Raw genomic sequence first — 11,526 nt, 5'->3', positions numbered from 1 at the left:
AAATTCTGCCTTTGAAGCAGAGGGTGGATGATGACGTAGGGGTGAAGCCGKTAGTGCCTGTAGTTAGGTATTCTGAAGCATCATTCCACATGCTTATATAGGTACAGAAAACAAGTGGAACTGGCCCTTACCAAGCTAAATTAGTACTTTGTCTCTCAAAAATAATGTGTTGTTTAAAACGCTGTTCCAGGTGATGATAATAGTATGTGATTKATTTGGGAGGGGACACACTGCTGTTTTTTCTTGTCCCCTTGCCAAGTTAAAGGCTGTGAAGGGATGTGGCCTTTGCAGGTGATACAGCAGACTCCAGAGGATGTRCATCCTGAAGTGAAATATCAAAAGCCTGCATGCTGTTCTCTGATCTTGACTTCACAAGACAGCTGGGAAAGCACTTTTTTGCACTTTAGTTTTACCCAGTCAGAAAGTATTTGCCAGTATGGCAGCACAGTACAGGATAAGGACCTTATTAATTCAGGCATCTAGTTTAAAGAGAGGCAGACTCTAATATGTATGTGATATAATGACCACTCACGCTGTTCCTGAAGTGTTACCCTTGAGCAACAAAAATTAAAATTCAGCAGTGCGGAAGAAAGTATGTCACAATGGATATTGGATATTTGAGTTTGGTAGGATAGTGAGACTGGTTTGGAAAAGACTTCTATTTCATTATTTCTCTGCCTTCAWAATTCCCTTACATCTTTAATGAGGTTTCATGAATGAATTCAGAAATAGGTTATAAGACAGACGGATTGTCATTCTCCCTCCATTTCAGTCTCAAAAACCACAAGCCATCTGAGAGTTGAACTGCTTTATACTTCAAGGGGAAGAAACTGATAAGATTTAGATCAAGCAGAAGAATATGGAGAGTGTCTGGGGGGAAAATATCCAAATTCTCAAAGGGCCATTTACTGCCAGCATGAAACCAAGAAATTTTCTTTTGTTCAGAGCAGTCTGCTGCTGTATTATGTTTTCTTAATGCTTGAAGAAATAGGAAAGYAATTGATTGCACAGTTTTTGTTTCTGTATTAGTTTAAAATAGAACATCTTCAGACATCTTCAGTGTTTGTTTGGTGAACCATCTATTTACATTGACATCAATGGGTATGTAATAATAATATACTTCTATTTTAGGGGGAAAAGAAAGGAGGCAAATAATATAATCCATAGCAGAGCTGGACAATTTATAAGCATTCCTTTAGTTATTTTATGGTTTGACCTGTATGCTTGTACAAAGGATACTGAAGCAACAGCTACSTGGTCTCTTCTTTCTGTTAGCAGCAATAGAAAGTTTGTGCCAGGTGGGATGGGTGGCTGTAGGAAGAATGAACGCTTGGCTCCAGTATAATATTCAGTAAAAAGAAATTCCCCTAATGTGCTAGTTGTGTTTTGCTGCTTTGATTCTGGTCTTTTTGAATTTAAGACTCATCCCTCATAGGTGGCTAGATGTAAAAGCAGGTGCGATCAAACAGTTTATAGTTGTGAGGCACCGGCTCCCTAGCACGTAGGAGAGCAGTGGCCACGTTCCTCGTGACCGTGGTCCTTGCAGCCAGGTGGCAGGGCCTCWGCAAGGTCTGTTCTGCAAAGCACAGGATCTGCTGATGTGTGTTGGGACAGTCAGGGCTACATATTCCCCAGTACGTGCTCACTGAGGTTGGTCGCGTTGACTAAAAGTCCAGACCACAGGCAAGGGCCTCCCTGTGCTATGCTAAAATCTGTGTTTCTTCTGCTCAAATGCAGAAGAGGAAAGGCTGTCATCCTTAAGGCTTCATAATGTAAGTAATAGGTTGAGTTGCAGCCTGCCATGTGCATATCTGGAGAAAAATATGTGATACTTCATTTTGCTTTTTGCTATTACAATTGAGTAATGTTACCATTAACATCAGTGTATGTTTATAGAGAGTTGATTTATGTAAGGGACTGGTAAAATCTTTGCATATTTGTTTATGAATTATATTTATTTTTATTATAGTGTCGTAGTCTCAGGTCAAAATACACAGCTTTGCTTGAGAACATAACTTCTCTGGACCCAAAATTAGATTTTATTATGATAATGAATTGGACTGGCTTGTTTAATTAGATAAAAATTGCTATTTCAACTTTTAAAAAATGGAAGCAAACATAAAATATCCCCAGGTACTGCTGTAATTCTCTGAAACCTCTTACTGACTACTCCTGCTTAGATTTTTTTCTTTTTTTTTTTTCGTTTAACCAAAATTAAGCTTTGATTTTTTTTAAAAAAAAAAAGGGGGGGGGAGAATAACACTTTTAGTTTGTTTTGCTGCTACTTCTCTGTTGCTGACTAGGGCTGACTACTGCATGCTATTTCTCTGTCAGAAACTACATTAAATGAATTGTTCCCCTACTTTTGGTAAGCTACTAGGAGTTTTCAGCAAGGAATGGGTTTATCTTATTCGCTCTCATTGAGAGGTATGTATGCATCTGYATTTTTGTGTATATTAAATAGCCTGTGATTGCCGAGACATGCTATTTATGGCTGGTAGTATTTCTACTAATAACTTTCTTAAAATACAGTTTAGATTTTAACAGGTATTTCAGTAAGCCATTAAATATAGAACCGTGAGTAGTATAGGAGTCTCTGTTTCTTATCTGTGTAATAATTACATAGAGGAGAGACCAACAGATCTGTACCTATGGAGAGACCAATAGTATGTATGCATACATAGAGGGCAGATCAGAAGTCATTCTCCATTCCAGCAAACCAACTTCAGGTTGATGATCTGGTGTAGTAAACATGCTGTATCGCTCCGGGAGAAGGAGAGTAAGGTACTGAAGCTTCTGAGATTTGTGATGAAAAATGTTAATTCTTCGTATTTAAAGTTTTTAAAAAAATGTACRTTCTGGAGAGAGAGAGAGAGARARAAAATCTATTTATAAATCTTTACAGTRTCAGTTTACTACCTTTGTGTTGTACCTCTTTGTTAGATGTGTTAAAGCATTTATCCCCAGTGCTGTGGTTTAGTTCTTTGCTTGTGCGGATCATTTGAATTGTTAGAGAAGATCAGTGCAGGAGAGATTTGTGTCCTCGTTCTTAGAACGATTCAGAGATTTTAACACAAGACTTTTTGGCTTTCATTTGTTTTCACTTCTCTCTCTCTCTCTCTCTTTTATTTTTTTTTGATTTTTTTTATATATATATTTTTTTAGTCTCCCTTCCATGGGTGGCAAAATTATTACTTGTATATGCACCTGAACTGATGATCAAGTTTCACTTCTGGCATATGTTCYAGTGGCAGTTGGTGGGATTTGTATTCTGCTGTTTAAAAAAAAGAAATTATCCTCACTTCCCCCCAAGGCAATGCTTTTCTCAATTGGAAAAGGTGCTTTCAGTAACATYGGTCACGTATTTCTTTTTGATTTTGTTTTTTTAGTTAAAAATGATATTCCTTTATGGATAAAATTTCTTGGAGGAGGGATCAGGTAGGTTTGTGTTAGCTTTTAAATATCTTTTTTAAACAAGTATATAGTGGCTGTTCCTTCATTTGAAAGGCAGGGTTTAAATTTACTCTACAAATTTCTAGGATTAGTTGGGGGAAAAAATGGTAAAAATCTGTAATAAAAAAGCTTAATGAATTGTTATAGAACTATTCCTCTCTTTAATTCCTCTTAAAGCATGTTAACTATTTTACCAAATATGGTGTTCACTTTGTTTTTTTTCAAGATGACATGATATTTATTTTAAGACTCTTTTGTAAAAAGATTAGAAGTAAAAATTACTTGACGATAGGTATCCCTTGTGCTTCTTACTCACCGTGGTAGTCTTGAGGWTTTTGTTAATGTAACTGTTAATATTGTTTAGAGGACTAAGGGATTTTACAGCATGGAAGAACAAATTTTTTATTTGCTTATACACCTACCTATCCATGTAAGTTAGAAATTAGCATTTTTTCACAGATGTTGTGTGCAGATTATACAAGTCATCACRAAAGAGTGCTTGTATCATCATCCTGCAACTTTATCTGATTTCATAACATGTAAATAAATTATTAATGAAAAGTACATGTCTCTGAGGAAAACATAGAGCTCAGTATCAGAACTGRCACARTATCTTATTTTTTCAGAAAAATATGCAAAAAAAWTAAACTTTGATATCAGATGGTTCTATGGACGCAAAGGAACTTGAGGTGTGTAGGAATTACATGCATGTATTTGAATAATCATGTCATACTCTGATTTATCAAGTGCTTTGTATTCTGCCTAAAAGTCAACTTAGTGCTGTTTACTTTTACAACAGCAAGCTCTTCAGCATCTTTCAATGGACATAAGCACATTGGAATTAACCATGAGTCTTTTGTTTTTTAACACACTCTTTACATGAGTGTTTTCTTCTCTCTCTCTTTCTCATATATGCACTATTCTGCCCAGTTTTGAATAACTACTTGTTTTTTCTATAACGGTTCTAAAAAAGAAAAGGAAAATATCATGTAAAGAAGTAAGGGTAAATATGAATATATAGAGAAACGCTCGAATATTTTAAAGCTATGTTTTGAGTGTGTGTGCTTTTTACATATAAAGCAATTTAGTAAAAATACTAATGCATGCATTAATATTAGGCTATAACTGAAATACTGCTCAGCTACATGTGCATATATAAGCATACATACACACATACCCATGCACATGCATATATTATATATATTTAAAAATACTCCCAAATTTGTAATACATTTTACTCATTCCATGTTTCTTTTATGTTGAGGTTCTGGTTAGAAGGAAAATTGAAAAGTACCCCATCAGGTGAGTTATCTCTTCTACCATATCCTTATCTTTCAGAAGCAAAATCCTTATCAATGACAGGATCAGTACAAGCTAGCCATAGCCCATTAGCTCTTCATACATATATCCTTCGACTTCATCCTCACACGGTTTGTAGCTAATGGCATTGTAGATAAGCATCTTTCAGTTCTGTATTTTAATTAATGATCATTTTTGCCATTATCAACTGTCTACTCTGTGAGTATATATGAGAGCTTTGCAGTATATCATCAGTCAGATGGTCTATATATGTTTTCACTGACACACCTACTGCGACAGTATTTAAATTAATCCTTGGTAACTCCCTATTTTGTCTGAATAATTAATAACCTGTCACATTTAAGAGCCTATCTAAAGATTTTGTGTGAGTCGTCTTTGTGGCCAGAAATGCAGTTCTTAAATGGAGTGAATGGCCACTGTTGGAGATGTGCATGTCACACATCAGAATAGGGCAAAATGTTTTGCATCTATTAAATTGATTAGTTGTCACATCAAAATGGCTGTTTAAGATCATTTTGTGCTGAAAATCACAAGATTTGTGATGAAAGTACATAAAATCTTGTGTCTGTCTACCCCTCTCAATCTGACTTGCTGACACTCTCCTAAATATATTCATTACTTTCAAAACATTTTGAATTTGGAAATGAGGCAGAACACTTACCATTTTTTCTCTCTCTCCTCTTCCATTTCCTCAGTGAAACACATAGAAAATAAAGTAAATAACTCCATTAATTTTTTTCTTTGTGGAAGCAACTTGTTGGTTTATTTTTGTRTTTTTGTATGTGTGGCTGGAAAGAGGAATAGAATCTTTTATTTCTTCCATTATGAAATCTTCCTTTTACTGTCATTGGGTAAACACTGAGAGAATTAAGTGTAGAAAGAGTTAGCTTTTGCCAGACTAAAGAAAAGAAAAAAGTAAAGTAAATGATGAAGAAAAATGATTTTCACCTTTTAAATTAAATAATTTCTCAAGGAAATGTGTGAATGCTTTAATTGCAAAGCTAAAGCACTTTCACAAAAGGTATTGTTAAAGTAAAAGGTTTCTGAAATAAAGCATTCAATCATGCTAAAATACAGTAAGATACTAAAATCGTATTGAGGGAAGGACAGTTTGCACTCAGAAGGGCAATCTATCTGGACTTTCTTATTTCATTCTGGTAAATGAAAGCTTTTATTGACCTCCCTGGGTGTAAMATCAAACCCTAAACATCTGTACTGTAAAATGCGGGATTGAAGAGTAAGCATATGTAGCAGTGAAACACAACCAAGGTATTACAAACGTCTCTGAAACTATTAGAGTGCCAAATGACTTATCTGTTTTCAGGACAAAATAGTCTTGTGTATAAATGTGCTACGTGGTACAAAGTAAACAGTGAAAAGTCCACGTGGATCATTTTACATATAAAAATTAAATATGTATGTGTAGACCCTTATAATATCCATAATAGATTACTATATAAACACATATATTTCATATAAAATATAGATTGAAAAATACTGTGCTCATAAGAAATAAAAATAATAAATATATTTGTTTCTGTTACTTAGGTAGACAGTATAATATGGTATAACCTGCTGCTCTATTATTGAACATGCATATTGGTTATATAGCATCAATACTTGTTATAGTTCTGAAGAATTAATCTTCAAAACAAAATGTGTTTGATTTTAACTGCATTAATAATATTCCTAGTGATAGGTAAGCATGAGTATAAATAGATATTGAATCTTCCTTTWAAAAAAAATATTTTTAGTTCAGAAGCTACCAGCGATGATAGAGACTTGCTCATCAGATACAATTTTGATGCCTTGTAGTCCACATCAATAACTGAATTACTRTAAATGAACTCCTTCTTGCCATTATTGAAAAAAAATAGATAAAAGAGTACAATACTAAATCCTTTGTTTTCTAGGTGGTGGAACTCTCCCTTTAGAAAGGTTTCAAGTTCTTAAGTAGCCCATGCAGCTGAATTTACATCTGTTGCTAGGTAAAGCTTGTTTAGGCCAGTACAATTACTCTCTGAACAGCGCAGAAGTGCTTTCACAAGGAATAGTGGAAGACTTTGTACAGTTACTTCTGTAACTTAATGACTTAAGGAAGGTGAAAGAAATTTTTCAAAGTGTAATGATCCTGAACAGTTGCTTAACTTGTTTTCTTTCCATCCTTGTCCTAGAGGACTTGCAAGAAGCACTTTTCTGTTTCCAGTGCCTCCATAATGAAGTGGGAAGGAAAATTGCTGTTCCCAGGGCAATAAACTGCTTAGCTTTGTTTTATTGTTTTAGATGATCAAATATCTGGGGAAGACATCTGATAAGGTCATTGGACATTAGTTCTCTGGTCRTGAAAAGCACAGGAAAAGCTTTATCTACTGGGCTTGATCTAAAAAATTTAATTTAGTGACCACTGCTTTTGCTTTGTTGCTGGCAATATCATCATGTATACTCATATGCACAGGGCCAGAAAAAAGTGGACTGTGATTGATTAATGTTACTTGAGTGAGTGAAGAGCTATCAGTTGTAAGAGTTGGCTCAGTTCACAAGCAGAAAAGACCTCTGTCTTAGTATACCAAAAGGCAATCAGACCCTGAATGGTGCTTTGTATTTGAGGGAAAAAAAAAAAAAAAAAAGAGAGGAAACATGTTCATGACGTTATTGTGACTTCTGAATCTAGCCCTTACACTATACAGATTGGATTAAAATAATATTATTAATAAATAAATATTGGGGATTGATTCTGAGAACAGAACTATCTTTAGTATTAATAAATGGCATATGAATTATTTCACTCTAATATCCAGAAACTGCTAACATCTGAATCCATTGAGACTCACAATTATCATTAATGGAATTTAGTATTTTCAGGATGGTGGAAAATAGTCTGGCTTTAATAAAATATTAATGGGTAGAAACTCTGGATTAAATATTCATCTTGGTGTCTTTGGAGGTTATATTCTACTGCTACCGTACAGCCCATTAGTAAATAATGATCTAGTGGCAAAACCTTCTGGGATGTAGTATAGTTTAGTATAGAATTGCTTTACAAAGTTGAATCATAGGACTTACATATTTTCTGTTTTGTAGAATAGTTACATTGTTTACAAGGGGAAAAAAGTTGAATCTGTGCTGATACTCATATAAATCGCATCAGTAGAGGTAAATTACCAAAGTTGAGCTGGAGGCATTTCTATTGCATGATTCCACTAATACTAATGAGAGCTGCCTGGCAGCATCCTATGCAACTCCTTGGCAGTGTGTAATCTTATGTTGCTCAGCCTTACTGACCAGGATCTCTTCTATGAAASAGCCCGTGCAACTTAAAGTACTAGCAACAGGAGAAACAGATAATGAGGCGTTTGTGCATACCTTTCCCTAGTAATCACAATTGTATTAAAAGTAAACACTTTGATGATTTGTGAAGGGATAACCAAGTTTCCTGTTAAAATAAAAGCACAAGCATTTCTGTTTTCAACCAAATGTCTTGTGGTGTTCATGGAAAGTGTGCTGTTGAAACAGATTGCTAATGGAAATTTGGGGCTTTGACAAAGCTAATAAAGAAAAAAAATCTCGATTTAAAATCAGTCTTTCATTTAATAAGCAAATGTTTGTAATGATGATGTAGCATCTCCTGAGAGTTGCAGTTGAGCCAAAGCATTTGTAACGTGTGGATAAGTGGCAATCTAAATACAGCTTTCAAGATGCGCTGTGGCTGGTGAGTCCCAGGGTATGCTGTTTTCTATCTACACAAGAGGGAAAGAGGGATAGTGCCTCAGGGAAAAAGTGTATCAAACAGGCAGCTAGTCTATAACTCACAATTTCAGAGTATCACATACCTATNNAAAGAAAGAAAGAAGATGCCAATCTGAATACAGTATCAAAACATTCGTATCTTTGGTGTCAAAGATACTGTAATTCTTTTGCATGTAGAAGTCAAAGAACATTTCTCATAGATTATGTTAGAAATTGTACCAGTATCATTATTCAGCGATAAATATGGGCTAGAACAATTATAAAATATGTAAGGCTATTTCCTCTGCAGTGTAGTTARATGTTTGCCTTTTCTAATTCTTTTTAATGGATATTATCAACCGTAATTGCAAATGTAGCATGAAATAGGAAGGACTTTATCTACCTAAAAATGATGGTGCTGCCTCCAAGCCATAAGCTTACCTTAAAACCCAAGTCCTTATGGAAGCTAAAGGAAGACACACAGTTTCCAATATGATTCTGAAACACTTTAGATAGGAAAGTAAGAGTCTTTTCCTTTGACTTGCTAACATACTAAATCACCATTTTATTTCCACCTGCAAACTTGAATAGAGTGTGCTTACTATATCCTGGAATACCTTGGAGACCTCCGGATGAATGCATGGATATCTGTTTTTTGTGTTGGTTGCTCTGTTTTGGAGCTTAATGAGAGTGGAGGATAAATTTTTTTGTTTTAAAATTGTGATAATGCTAAATAGAGTGGAATTTTATTGTACTGAGTGGCTTCTTGTGTATTTCTAGCTAATGATATTCATGAAACGTTCTTACTTCCTAGGAAAATCTTTGAACATCCTCTTACGGGATTTAGCCTATTTAACAAGTTAAGGATCTCTCTCATTCGTGTACGTTAAACCTAAAATTCTCACTATTATAAGCAAGGATTTTTTTTTTTCTGAAGGAACTATCTTCCATATACTCATCTACTGCCCGTGGTGACATGTGGCTGCAATAACCCAGATCAAAATTTGACGGTTAATGTAGTAGTTGAGGAAAAGCTGCTAAGTTCAGTGTCTGCTCAGTTCATATGGGGTTTGTTGGATACAACTGCCTCCATGCATAGCTTTTCTCACATATATGTATCTAATTTCCCAAGATTTAGGATTTCAGGAGGATTTTACTAGTCCTGGGGTGGCAGCTYCATAGATTTATTTGGCAGTTTACTGTGGCTGATAAGTCCTCCTTGAGTGCTGAGGAGTAAATTACAGAGCTACTAAGGTGGTTTTCTGTAAAAGGGACAACAGGTTATGGTTCTTATGGCTTGCTGAGCCAGAGCTGACTCTGGGACAAACCATTTGGTGTTTCTGTGTCCAGCTGTAGTGCCATTTGCTGACCAAACTGACAAAACTTTTCAGTTTGAGCTGTATTTTATGCAATACAGGTATATTCTTACTTACGGTTTCTTCTAGCAAATTCGGATAGATTTGAGGTGGTTCTGTGCTGAACCTCATCCACTGCATTGTGAAGGGATGCATGGGTTACTAGGAGATGCTTAGTCTCCTAATGGATGGTTGATAGTGATGGCAATTATAACAGTAATTGGAAAATGAAAAAAATAATAGAAAAGAGATATTTTACAGATGAGTGAAGAAACTGAGAAATGGCACATTGTATATTAAGAAAGAATTATATTTACAAATAATTAGCAAATGTTACATCTCTGCAAGGTACATTTACAACATTTTTATTTCTGGGCAGTAAATGGTGTATCTCTACATTGTGAACTGCATATATAAATATATGAGGATTTATAGTAATGATGATCTTACTTTTAAGGAGGTATACAAGGCAGGTGATTTTTATTGATTTCAGTAATACTGGTACTAATATGAAATGAATATAAACATTATATGTGCATGTATATAGATGTCTTATTTGATCTCATTCAATAGAATAGGTTCTGTACTTCTGACATTAGTATTTATTTACTTCCTATGCATAACTCCTATAGGACTGCTGTAAATGTGAAACGATGTTTGTTTAAGTAGCCATGCTGTGTGACAACTGGAGCAAGAGAAGGTTAATAAAGTTCCAATACTAACTTATATATTATATTCAACGCATTCAAGACTTACACAATGGAAGAAATATATGTTCTGGAATCACCTAGATTCATATCTAAGTGGTAAAATACGTTCAAAATGTCGCTGCTACTAGCAGACTTGTCTGCTACTTTAGTTTCTTCAATGTAAATGTTAAATGGTTGTACAAAACAGTAACTTTGAAAAAAAAAGTTTTTTGAGGAAAATATTTGAAATKGCTTACTTGAAACTTCAAGTTGTCAGCTTCTTATTATCTTTATGTCTATGTGAATGTATATGTGCATTTATATAGATGCATATATATATAATATAAATATATATGCACATACACAGATGTTGGAGTAACATTATTCTCTTATTCTGATTTATTCAAAACTATTTCCTTATTAATTCAAAAGGTCTTTATAATGGTTGTCTGTAAGGCTTTTGCAAAAACTATTATAGTTACTTTGCATAGTGTTAAGGAGATGATCTTCTGAGAATTTTATGTTAYGGTTTCTGTTGACCAAAATTGGTTATGTAAATAAGTGTCCAAGAAGTATGTTTTGAGCAGGCTTTTATTTTTCATTTAACAAAAGAYTACTCTGTGCCTGGAATCTCAGGTTCCTTAATGGGTTTTGAATTATTTACACTGAAAGGTAGCATCCTCAGGACTGTGATTTTTGTTTTCCTAACAGTTTAAAAGTCATGCTGTCAATTGGATTTTGACAAGTTTAAAGGTTTGAGTAGGCTGGGAAATCTACCAGATATAACTGATGACCTCCAGTAGCTGGTAAAATGCCTGTTCATCTGTTCTGAAAAACTCTCTTCCCAAAAGTGTTGTGATTTGTTTAGTACCTTTACAACTATAGCGAGAGTGCTCAGCCAAATCTCTGTATTCCCTTGACAATTTTTTAATTATACTAGCTAAACAGATCTATCAAATTCCCAGACAAAAACCAAATAATCC

The 11,526-nt window shown here is 34.6% G+C and overlaps 1 long non-coding RNA gene across 1 annotated transcript in view; it reads left to right on the top strand.

Moving 5' to 3' along the window:
- The first annotated feature begins 4,072 nt into the window (after positions 1-4,072).
- The window catches only part of LOC146600770 (uncharacterized), a 33,639-nt gene continuing 26,185 nt past the window's right edge, over positions 4,073-11,526 (top strand). Inside the window, exons 1-2 of the long non-coding RNA XR_014897417.1 lie at positions 4,073-4,142; positions 4,718-4,755. This is a non-coding gene — a long non-coding RNA (uncharacterized LOC146600770). The remainder of the gene's footprint in view (positions 4,143-4,717; positions 4,756-11,526) is intronic.

This window comes from Rhea americana, unplaced genomic scaffold, assembly GCF_003343005.1.
Source record: "Rhea americana isolate MKP2758 unplaced genomic scaffold, rheAme1 scaffold_116, whole genome shotgun sequence".
Taxonomy (NCBI): Eukaryota; Metazoa; Chordata; class Aves; order Rheiformes; family Rheidae; genus Rhea; species Rhea americana.
The sequence above is the reverse complement of the archived record's forward strand: the minus strand, read 5'-3'. Positions and strand labels throughout refer to the sequence as shown.